The 12,166-nt window shown below is 49.2% G+C and overlaps 1 protein-coding gene across 1 annotated transcript in view; it reads left to right on the top strand.

Annotated features, from left to right (window-relative positions):
• Positions 1–245: 245 nt before the first annotated feature.
• The window catches only part of ASAP1 (ArfGAP with SH3 domain, ankyrin repeat and PH domain 1), a 401,437-nt gene continuing 389,516 nt past the window's right edge, over positions 246–12,166 (top strand). The window contains exon 1 of the mRNA XM_077167668.1: positions 246–287. The gene's annotated coding sequence lies outside the window, so the exon portion shown is untranslated. The remainder of the gene's footprint in view (positions 288–12,166) is intronic.

Genomic DNA, 12,166 nt, shown 5'->3' with positions numbered 1-12,166 from the left:
AGCCGCGTCGCGTCGCTGCGGCCGCCCTCCCCCTCCGCACATGGTCGCCCGCCCCTTCCTGCGCCGCGCTCGGCTCCCGCGCCTCGCCGCCGCCGCCGCCGCCGCGGGCGGGCACTCTGCGCAAGGGACGCCCCCGGGCCCGCGCCTGCCGCCCAGCGCGCTCGGCCCCGGCCGCGCGTTTGTGCCGTTCCGGGAGCCGCGAAGGCCCGGCCGCGGGGTGCCGGGGCGCTCGGGGAGCCGGCGCCGAGCCCGCGATGGAATAATGCCCAGCGGCCCGCCCGGTCCCGGTGAGTTGCGGGGCGCCCGGACGGGCTCGGCGGGGCCCGGCGGGGTCGGTCTGCGCCCTCTCCGCGGTCCCGAGCGCCCGGCGGGGCTCCCGGCTCCGGCCCCAGCGAGGGGCGCCCTCTCCGCGGGGAGGGGCGGGCGCCGGGACGGGCTCTGCAGGGCCGCCGAGGCCGCGGAGTGGGGGGTGTCTCTGCGCCCGGTTCTCCCGAGAGGTGCGGGCGCCGCGCCTGTTGGCCCCCCGCTGCTCGCAGCGCCCAGGTGGGGGCGGGCGGGGCCGCGCTGCTGCGCCCCCTTCCCGGAGCGGTGCCGGGACTTCGCGCCCCGCGGCCCCGACCTGCAGCTCGGGCGCCGGTCGCTGCATTGTCTGGCTGGCGCGGCGGAGCAAAGTTCCCCGCGGTCCCTGGAAGGGCCGGTCCCCGACCCCCGCCCGGGCACAGAGCTGCCAGGCAGGCCCCAGGCCACTTGTTTAAAGCCAACGAACGGAAAGAAATGAGGAGGAAAAAATAAAAAACAAATCCCACTTGGGGCTTGGCATTTGCTCACGGGAAGACAGGGGAAGTGACTTGTGTTTTCTGTTCGTACCGTTTCGGGATCTGCTGCCTATTCTGAGGGCAGCGTGAAGTCTAAAAGAAAAAAGAAACTTGCTGGAGTCCGGCAGGATGCGGTCTACTATACCCTGAGAGTTAGTCTTCCGCACCCCACGCGGTTTCCTTGAATACTTTCTTTTTCCACTGGCCCACGGAGACGATACCCAGCCCCACACCGTCAGCTTGACCTCGGCTTGGCCTCGGCTTTACCTGTGCTCATCAGAAAGAACAAGAACTTTCTCCCTATGTTTTCCCATATACTCGATCGGACTGTCTTGGCATGGTTGAATCTAGGTTGGCAGTAGGGCGTGGATTGCTGAGCCAAGTTTTGGGAGGGTGAAATATAATTCAATCTTTAGACTGGTGTTATCTTTACTTCCACCCTGGTTCTAAGGCTGTGTGTGTTTCAGTTGAAGAGCCATTTTATGGCATTAAGAAGATGCAGGCCTGAAAGACACCCAGTCTCAACAGTTTGGAAAGAAAAAGTATCTTAGAGAACATTTGTTCCTGGCCCTTGTTATAGAGATGAGGCCCAGAGAGGTGATGTGACTTCCCCAAGGTCACACAGCCAGCTGGGGTCAGAGCCAAATAGTTTCCCAAGACTTCAGACTCCTGCATCCAGGGCTCCTTCCACTGGGCCAGATTATGGTTTGCCAGCCATGAAACAGGCTTTGGAAATATGTATTCTGCCTCGTAATCTTTATCACTTTATTGCCTTTTCTTGTTTTAGCTTATCTGTTATTACTGCTATTTTTGAGCTATGCTGTTATCTCAAGCTACATATTTTGAGATAGGAAGTTAAAAACATTTGCTAAACTCTACTCTTACAAGATTCAGCCAGCACGTGGATTTGAAATATAAGATAGGTGGCTTATTATGTGGGGAATATATGGAGAATTACTTTTTTTCATCCCATTCTTTTGTGAAAAATAGAAACTCCCAAGTACGGAAAGGGTAGTATTTTAGCACATAATGTGTACTGTATGTTGTTCTCTTAACTTGATTTTCAGCCCTCCTGTTTCTTGTGAGCTCAGCAGCCCATCTATTTTCTCCTCATGAGAGCTCGGAATGGCTGGTTCTTCAATTTTAGTATGTGATAGCGTTGAAGAGAGGACTTTTTTGCAAGGTTGCTATTTGGTGAAGTAAATTGAAATTCCTCCCATTTCCCCAGTGCTCACCAGCCACAGTAAACCAGGTTTTCAAAATCAGTCCAAAGCTTGCAGGCCCAGGGATGAATATGTATATTCAGACGGCACCCTGCCTGGAGAGGGCCCACCCCCCAGCTGGCAGCCCCGCTCTGTACCCAGGTTGCTCTGTACCCAGGTTGCGGCGGTACAGAGGGAAGGAGGGAACATGGGTCATCTGGGACAGTGACAGTACTGCCCTGCATTTCCCCCAGCAGGTTCGCCGTGGCTGCCATCCTTCCACCCCATTCTTTTTTCCCTGCTGTGTTTCCTCTTCTCACTTCTCTCCTAGCCTCTATACCTGGCCAGTCTTTGCTAGGGGAGTGCACGAATGAGCCCCACATAAGCAATAGTGTCAAAGCCCACTAACATTTATTGAGCACTTGCTGAATGCCCCTGGCAGGTATTACCTTGTAAGAGCTTTCTCTCGGGTTACCGGGAATCCAGAATCATTCTTTCATTCATTCATCTGCTGAATATTTGCTGAGTGCTTCCCTTGTGGGAGGTGCCAGGCATGCAAAGATGAATAGGATCTGGTTTTCAAGGTCTATTTCCAGCCTCATCCTTCAGTGTCAGCCCCACACTCTTCTTTTTTACTGAATCAGCTCCACAACCATGCACTGTGCGCGTGCTCCATGAGATGCACCGTGTGAAGCACTGATGATGCAGTGATGGACAGGCCAGACCTGGACCCTGCCCTCATGGAGGATATATTCAAAAAAGAAAGAAGCAGTTAACTTGTAAAAAGTGAGTGATTGGGATATTTGTTACCAAGAAGATAAGCACAAGCAGGGGGCAGGAATAGTGACTCAAGGGGGAAGGGGCCGAGTTTTCCTAGGGAAAGGCCCTTCTGGAGGGAAAAGTAGAGAAGGTATCCCTGGGCATTCCAGGCACGGGGAGCAGAATGTGCAAAGCCCTCTGAGCAGACCACAGCTTGGTGTGTTCCAGGGATGGAGGGAAGTCAGTAAGGAGGAAAATGATTGGGACAAGACCCCAGGGTGTTTTAGACAGTGCTGGGGAGGTCCCCATCTATTACAAAGGGAAGCCATCTGGAGTGATGATGGGATCTGATTTGCATTTTAAAGAGATCACTTTGGAAACTTTTTTGAAGAGGAGATTATAGGGGTAAAGAGTGGAAGCTGGGGACTTTAGGATGCCCTTGCAATAATCCAGGAGGGAGATGATGTTACCTTAGACCAGGGTGATAGCTGTGGGGAGTGTGGGGGGTGTGTGGAGAGAAGTGGATGGATCGTACTTATCTTTTGGAGATGAAATTAATGGGCCTTAGGGGTGGCAGGAAGCATGAGCAATTCCTCAGGCTCTTGCTTGAGCAGGGTGGTGCCTGGGGGCTTCATTTTAGGAGTCAGTATAGGAAGAAGACATTTGTGGAGAAAATCAGGAATTCTCTGTTGTCCATGCTAAGAATGACATATCTAGGAAGCTTCCAGATGAGATGTCAGGCAGGCGGGCGGGCCTGTGACTCTGGACAGTTGCGGGCTAGAGGCACGAACATGGGCCACCAACTGCAGAGTTGCCAGCACACGCTCCTGCTGGTTCATTTCACTGTGTTTGCTTTTGTTCTTCCTTCCCCAGGCTAATCCCCTGTCATCTTTTAAATGCACCTCTGTGTCTAGCTCCTTGAAGATGCCTCTAAGTCCTTCCCCCACTCTCAGATTCCTGGATTGACCTTCATGACATTCAATTGAAGTTATCTTTTTTTTACATGTATAAAAATTTGGTTCAGATCCTGGCCCCTAATAGTGCTCAATAAATGTTCACTAATATCATCATTATTAGCGATGGGGGCCCTAGACAGGCATATAACTAAAATGTATGCTACCTTGGCATAAATGCGCTGATAGGCGTTTATTCATTTCCCATTCCTGCAGTAAGAAACGAGCTCAAACTCAGTGGCTGGGAACAATAGGGACTTCTTATCTTACAATTCTGGAAGTTAGAAGTCCAACATGGTTTTCACTGGACTAAAATCAAGGAGCGGGCAGGGCTGCATTCTCTCTGGAACCCAGGGGAAAGTCTGTTCCCTTATCTTTCCCAGCTTCCACAGGCCCTCCGCATCCCTTCCTCTGTCCCCAAAGCCAGCAGTGGTAAACTGGGCTTCCCACGCTGCCTTGTCTCTGGTTCTCTCTCTTCTGCCTCCCTCTTCCGCTTTGAAGGATCCTGGTGATGCTGGTGGGTCCGCCTGGGTGATATGGAATAATCTCCCCATTTTAAGGTAAACTGATAAGCAACCTTAATTCCATCTGCCACCCTGAGCCCCCTGTGCCGTGTAAGGTAACGTGCACAGCTTCTGGGGATGAGCATATGGGTGTCTTTGGAGGGCCCGTCATTCTGCTGACCAAAGATGCTAAGCAAGAGTGTCCCGGAGCCCTGGTGAGAGGTTCCTAACCCAGTGGGGAGTGGGGGTCAGGGACGTCTTCCCAGAGGTGTTGATGCAGGTGGGAGTCAGACTCACTGGAACCCTCCCTGCCCTCTGCAGCATGACTGTTCATTCATTCATTCCTTCGTGGAAACCTTCTCTGTGTAGGGCTTCCCGTAAGAGGCTCAAGGATCTCTTTGATTGTATTCTTCAAGCTGAGGACAAATTGTTCACTTTCAACCCAGGGACACAACTCTTGTCACCCTGCCTCATGAATAAATTAAACTTACCAAGCCATGAAAACTCTCTACTTGCTCACCACCCTGGCATCCACCCAGGAGGGGATTGGGACGGTGAACGGTTGGTATTTCGATTTCAAGTCCCCCAGCACAGCGTGAATGCCAGCACACATGCCTTCCATACATCTAAAAACCTCCTTCCAAGCAACTGGAGTCTCCAGCCTCAGCCAACCCTGTCCCCAGAGCAGGGCTGTTGCCACAAGAGAGGTTGGGAGGGAGTGTGTGGTTAGCTCAGGACAAATCCATCTGAACCAGTGGGGGAAAGTAATTGGGGGCGTGGTGGCGGGTGGGGTGGTGGCAGGGTGGTCCCATCTTCTGAAACTAGGGGAACACACAGTGACGTGTGCAGCTGTGAGGAGCTAACGAAGACCATATTTCTGAAGTTCTCTCAGTTATTTAAAAGAAATGGGCTTCTGTCCCAGATAGTCGCAAGCAGTAGACAGTTTCCTGAGACCATAAGCCCTTTGAAAGTCACTATATTTGAAAGTCCGTTCTCTAGAGAAACGGAACCAACAGGAGTTATCTGTAAATAGAAGATATATAAAAGTATCTCACACAGCTGTGGGAATGCAGGAGTCCCAAGTCCATAGGGCAGGCTGTGAGGCTGGCAGCTCCGATGAGGAGTCTGCACAAGACAGGCCTGCTGGCTGAAGAAGCAGTGGAAATTTTCTATTCTCCCTTAAAAGTCTTCAACCGATTAGATCAAATCCAATTGATTGGATTATCTCTTTGTGGGCGACATACCCTTAGTTGATCATGCATGTAATCAGCCACAGCTGCAGCTGACAGATGATTTAAGAAACCAGTCTTGGGTTTATCAACCAGCCACAAGATACCCTTGTAGTAATGGTTAGGTCACTGTTTGCCTGACCAGAAAACTGGGCACCATCACCTGGGCGTGTGAACACCTGAACCCAGCCATCACAGCCACATTCACTCCTCCGGCCCCAGCATGCTGGGATGCCAAGAGACAGTGGCCGTTTCCTGCATGGGGTTTCTGTGATAGCCCCTTCCACTTCAGTCCCTTTAAAATGCTCCCCTTGTCATATTTTTGGTATTTCCTCTTCCTCCACCACCCTTAGTCAGAAATGCAAAAGTGCACAGTATTAGCAAATCAGAAAAGCTAGCAAGCAATGTCTTTCCAGTGGCAGTACTCCATCAGGGTCCCAAGTGGAGTCTGGTTTGGGATAAAGAAAAGGGCTGGTCAGTGCTTCCCCCAGATGCAGTGGGGAGTTACGTGGAGCTAAACTGGGTGCAGGCCATCTGCAGGCAGGACAGAAGGAAGGATGTCAGGGCAATATCTGCTCTGGCTTCTACAGAATGACCTGTATTGCCCTCGTCAAGGCTGAGCATAAGGTTCCACCAGGGCATCTATCTACCTGTGTGTATTATACTGTGTTCCTATTTCATTGCATCTTCTTACCTAGTTATCCTTTTTAGTAGAAACATAAAGGGAGTGCTCAGCATGGCTTCAGAATTGCCCTTGATCAAGGACGGGATACCAGAAGACCCTGGGGTCTGTTACTGACTACAGCCTGGTGGGGTTTTCTCCCTTTCTCGATTTCCTTGTCACTGCACTTACCATGCTATCTGAGCAGAAAGTGTAGGCAGCCATCCAGACCAGGGCTACCTCAGCGGTTGCCGCCATCACCAGTAGCTTGTCTGGAATTGCACAGTTCATTGGCTTACCTCTTCTCAGGCTCAGCTTCTTGAAGGAGGGCTCCATGGCTTACTCCTCTCATTTCTTTCCAGCAGGAGAGGTGTGTTCGCTTGAGTTGCTGTCCCAGTTTGAAATTATTATGGATCCCAGAAAAGCCATGTTTTAATTCTGATCCAATCTTGTGGCAGCAGCTGTTTCTTTTAATCCTGATTCAATCTTGTAGGATGGAATTTTTGATTATATTATCTCCATAGAGATGTGGTATGCCCAATTGTGGGTGTGTCCTTTTGATTAGATAGAGATGTGAGTCCACCCATTTGAGGTGGGCCTTGATTCGTTTACTGGAGTCCTTTAAAAGGGAAAACATTTTGGAGATAACTCAGATGCAAATGCAGATGTTTGGAAGGCCAGTTGCTGATGCTTGGAGAACATTTGCTTCAGAGCTGACAGAGACACATGTTTGGAGATGCCTGGAGTGCTGACAGAGCAGATGCCTAGATTCAGGCAGAGCCCAGCAGACATCACCATGGGCCTTTTCATGAGATGCCAACCAGAACTCACAGTTGTGTCCTGAAGGAGCTAAGTGAAGCCCACAGAAGCTTGAAGAGGAACCACTGGCATCAGAACCTGGAAGCAGTGGAACTGGAAACAAGGACCAGCAAATGCCAACCACATGCCTTCCCAGCTGCCAAAGGTGTCCCAGATGGCATCAGCCTTTCTTGAATGAAGGTAACCTCTTGTTGGTGCCTTAATTTGGACATTTTCACAACCTTAGACTGTAAACTTGTAAAAGTAATAAATGCCCTTTTGTAAAGCCGTTCTATTTCTAGTATATTGCGTTCCGGCAGTAATAGCAAACTAATACAGTTGCTGTACTTTATTACCCCATTGGCTGAATTTTCTCACCATTGAGGTTTTTTTGTTTTGTTTTTAACTTTTTTGATTCTATAGTATAACATATATACAAAGCATAAGCACTCTTCAACAAGTAGTTACAGGACAGATCTCAGAGTTTGTCATATTTTTCCTTCTAGCTGCTCCAGAACATAGGAAGCTAGAGGGCTTAAATATTTTTTTATCACTACAATCGACCTTTTTTCCTTTTTGTGTGTGTGAAAAATAGCATATATACAAAAAAGCTATAAAATTCAAGCACAGTACCACAATTAGTTGTAGAAACCATTGTTTTTTATTTTAATGACTGTATGTTTTACTTCTGGAAGTTTCTCTTTGGATCATTTCAAATTAGCTTGACTTTTTATACTTAGGGTCCTATTCTTTCATTAGGGTTTTTTGGTCCTGATAGAATATTTTCGTTTTAAACATACTGCTTTTCTTTTTCTGATTGTCCTGTTATGTTAAGTCTACGGGTGCCAATTCTCTCATTTGTTGCATGGTTTCTCGTATCTGGTGTTTGTGCATGTTGGTTTATACAACCTATGAGAGCCCCACCTAACCTGGGCCGCACAAGTATTTCTACAGACTGGCTTTATGCCCAAGGGTTTCCTGGGGTCCTGCACAAGTTTTTACAGGGGCTCCTGGCCCCAAGATTTCAACATCAGCTGGCGGTGTGTGCTGGACCCTCCATCCACTCACTGCTGCGCTCTACGTTTTTCCCAGGAGCCTATTTCCCCACCCACACCCCAAAGCAGACACCAGCCTTCTTGCCATTTCTCCGGACTGAGGGGAGGAATAAGTAGTTCAGGGCCTCTTTTCTGGATGGTCCAGCCTTCATAGCGGGGTCTCAGCTCTCCTGTTGTTTTGATAGACACCAAGTTAAAATCTACCAGCTTAATTTATTCTGTCTTTTTTTTCCTTCGGGGAATCCCTGTAGGCACTGGGTTTTCGGGGGGAGGAGGGGCCCAGGTGTTTCCACTTGTCCACCTTCAGGAGCTGCTCTTCAGTGTGTGGCCCCTGAGTTGGCTCCGGTCCCAGGTGAGGCTCTTTCCCAGGCAGTTCCCCAGGATCCGCCAGTGAGCACGGAGCTGCGGGCGTGACCCTCTGCGGGCGGAACCCACACAGCAGGCCATCTCACCCTCCCTGACCCACCTCTGTCCCTAGTCTGTCTTTTGGCAGATCACTTTTTCTTGCCCGAGGTGATTTGGGGGGGGGAGGGTGGGGGCATTTGTCGTGGTGTGATGGGAAAACGACTGGACCTGGAATCGATGCAGTAGCTGGTGCTTTACTGCACAGTGGTTCGAGTCAAGCACAGTTCCAAGCACAATTTCCTGTATGAGCTCGTTTAATTCTCAGTCATCCCCGTCTGCATTCTGTCCCTAAGGAAACTGAGATGCCCAGAGGTTCACTGGCTTCCCCAAGGTCAGGAGTGGCAAGTGTTTAAGCTAGGTGCACTGTGACCAGTGTCCACTCTTAACCGGGGTGGAATCCTGCCTCTAGAGACTTGAGTTTGAGTTCCTTGTCCTGATGCCTCATGTGGCCTTGGCTTTTCTCATAGCCTCTCCAAGCGTCTGATTCCTCTTCTGCAAATTGGAAAAAAATCTTGCAAGTTATTTTTAAATTTATTTTTCATTTTTTAGAGGTGGTAAATAGAACAGTATGTAAGGAAAGTGGCTAAGCCTGGGCTTGACACACAATCAGTTGCAAGCCAAAGTGGTTCTGAAACTAGGTAGGGGTTTCATTTGCCTTTATCAATAAGGACAGGGAACAGGAACGAGCTAACTCAGTTCAAGGGAAAGAATTTTCATTCCACAGGCTTCTTCAGCATATCCTACCCTGTGCCATTTCGGGTACAGAGATGAACAATCAAAGCCCATGCACTCGAATATTTTACAGTTGGATAGAAGGGAAAGGTGTGTTTTTCGTTTTGGACTGAAGTCTATCCCTGCCGCAGTGTTGCTCCCCTCACTGCTGGGGACTGAAAGGCTGTGAGCGTCCCTCCGGTGGCAGAGGGCTGCGGGTGCCTTGGGGAGGAGGCTCTTGGATGAAGGACAGGACTCCAGTGAGTGGGGGAGAGAGGGGAAGGATGCTCCAGGCTGAACCGAGCTGGCCGAGCCCTGGTGGTAGGAATGTGCTGGTGACTCTGTTGGAGGTCTGAGGAAGACATTTGTTGGAGGAGAAAGGTAAAGTGTAGCTAACTAGAGAAGCCACATCCGATTCCTCTTTGGAATGCACTGGCCCCTGTTTCCTCTCCCCACAGCCACAGAGCTCCTGATCTAGAAAAGTAAACTGTGGCGTTGTTTATAGACCTTCCCGTAATAGCCGTTAGCAAGTTTCCTCTCCTAGGACAGTTACTTCCTCAGACCTAAAATAGATCGGCAGTAGGGTGGAGGTATAGGAGATTTTCAGATTACACTCTGTTCTTTGGTGCGCTTGGGAGGTGAGTGGGTGACAAGTTGTAGCAGACACTGCCGGTTGCCTGCTCAACGCCCTTTCCTCCTCTTCCTCGCTGGCAGAATACTGATCTTTTTCAGAAATTCCCCTTCCAGGGCTGGATCACTGGGGTCCTCTTCCCCACAACAGAGAGCTGTTTAGGAATGGGCATGTCACACAATTCAGACCAGTATGATGTGAGGTGAAATTTGTAGGTAGGGGGGTGGGTGTGAAGGTGGGGGCTTTGAGGAACAGTTTTTTCTACCTTAAAAGAGACATTTAGGAAGAAACAGTCTCTCTTCTACTGTGGGACATACTGGGATTGGCATGTGATACCTGGAACTGTGGCTGCCATCTTGGAACCATGAGGGGCATAGCTTTAGGAGACATAGCAGAGCAGAAAGATGGAAGGTGTGAGACATTGAATGCCCTACCTTTAGACTGTTTTGAATTGGATTTTCTGTTAATTATAGTCCAAACCCGTTTAAACTAATTCAGAAGGGGATGACCCTCTTACATGGCACCTATGTGATTTTGGGCCCCCTGTCTCCTCCTTCACTCACCTTGTGCTTTTACCTGCCAACTACCAATCTGTTTGATGTTCTGCAGCAAAATCTTTTTCTTTCATAGATTCATGCTCTTGCTACACCCTCCACCTGAATTGCCCTTTCCCTACCTTCACCACCTACTAAATATCCAATTTATTCTTTATAGCGTGGCTAACACTCACCCTCTCTGTGAAACCTTTCCAGTTCTTCCCTGTTGCTATTCTTTACTTTTTTGAGAGCCTTTAACACTTGTTTCCTTATTTATTCCTTTACTGTTTATTAAGTGCTTACTATGTACCTGGAACTGTGCTGGGCACATAAGATAGATGAAACACCTCTGAAGAGGGGCTCGATGCCACCTTCCAGGCAGGGCTGGAGAAGACGTCTTACAGTCTTCTGAGTCTTGAGCTGAGTCCTGAACAATATATAAGACTTAACCAGTAAAGAGTGGAAGGATGGGGAGGGAATTCTGGGCATAGAGAACCAGCCAAGCATGGATCTGGAAGACTTAACCAGAAAAGAGTGGAAGGATGGGGAGGGAATTCCAGGCATAGAGAACCAGCCAAGCATGGACCTGGATTGTGGAATGCGTGGTATGGGGTGTGCCCACAACTCTGAGTGACTCAGAGTGGCTGGGACCTAATGTTTGAGGTAGACTGAGGCAGACTGAGGCCCGAGGGGAAGGCAGGAGCATCCTGAAGCTCTAAGAAGTTTGAACTTTATCTTGAAGACATTGAGGAGCCATTGAAAGGCTTAAAGCTTGAGGGTGATGTAATTGTTACCTGCTGTTTTTTTTTTTTAAACAATATTTTTATTGAGAAATCTTCACACACATACAGTCCATCCATAGTATACCATAAGTGGCTTACAGTATTGTCACATAATTGAGTATTCATCACCATGATCATTTTAAGAACATTTGCATCACTCCAGGAAAAAAAAGAAAAAAAAACTCATAATCCCATGCCACTTGCCCCTCCCTCTCATTGACCCACAATATTTCAATCTACCCAATTTTTACCCCTTTATCTCTCCCTATTATTTGTTTATCTATATGTTTTATTCATCGGTCTATACCTTGGACAAAAGGAGCATCAGACACAAGGTTTTCATTATCACACAGTCACACTGTGGATACCTGCTCTTTAGAATGGTGGCTCTGGCTACATTGGACTGAATGGATTAGGTGTGTGAGGACAAGAACTGAATACAGGGAGACCTGCTAGGGTGCCCTTATCGTAGTCTGGGAGCAAGTGGCCTAGGAGATGGAGAGGGAAGAAATAAAGATACTGGAATCAGTTGGCTCAGGGATTGATAGATGAGAGGCATGAGTTAGGGAGGTAGCCATTGATGACGCTGAGCTTCCTGGCTGGTTGGTGAGGCTGAGTCTTGTCTGTAACCTCCTTGGCCTCTGCATCCCCTAACATGCACAGCTCCTGACTTCCATGGAGAATGGGGCGAGGAAGAAGCCAGTCTGTCCCCTGTCCTCTTTCTTCTCCAGCAACTTCAGCCTTCTTTGGTTCCTGTTGAAGTAGAACAGCACGTGGAGATGTGATGAGGTTTTCCTGGGGGACTTACTTCTGAGATCTGAGCTTTGAGAAGAGACAGGACCTTCTTAATGCCTGTTACCCATTGCCTCTCTTGCTCTTCTCTCAAAGCAAACCAGTTCTTTCTTTACCCACAATAAGCATATTCTAGCATCTTCAGTCTGCCCCCCTCTATCCATCCCCACCGCCCCTACCTCAGGCTTTTCTGTTCTGGCTTTCAAGTGATCCATGGACCACAGAACCCTTTCTTAACTCACAGCTTCCCCCTCCCCCCCACCTTAATCCATCCTCCAAGCTGCTGCCAGGAAATCTCTGCCTCTATCTCCATGCCTGGGCAATCTGGTAAGGA

The sequence above is a fragment of the Tamandua tetradactyla genome, chromosome 6, assembly GCF_023851605.1.
Source record: "Tamandua tetradactyla isolate mTamTet1 chromosome 6, mTamTet1.pri, whole genome shotgun sequence".
NCBI lineage: Eukaryota > Metazoa > Chordata > Mammalia > Pilosa > Myrmecophagidae > Tamandua > Tamandua tetradactyla.
This window is presented reverse-complemented; position numbering and strand designations above follow the sequence as displayed.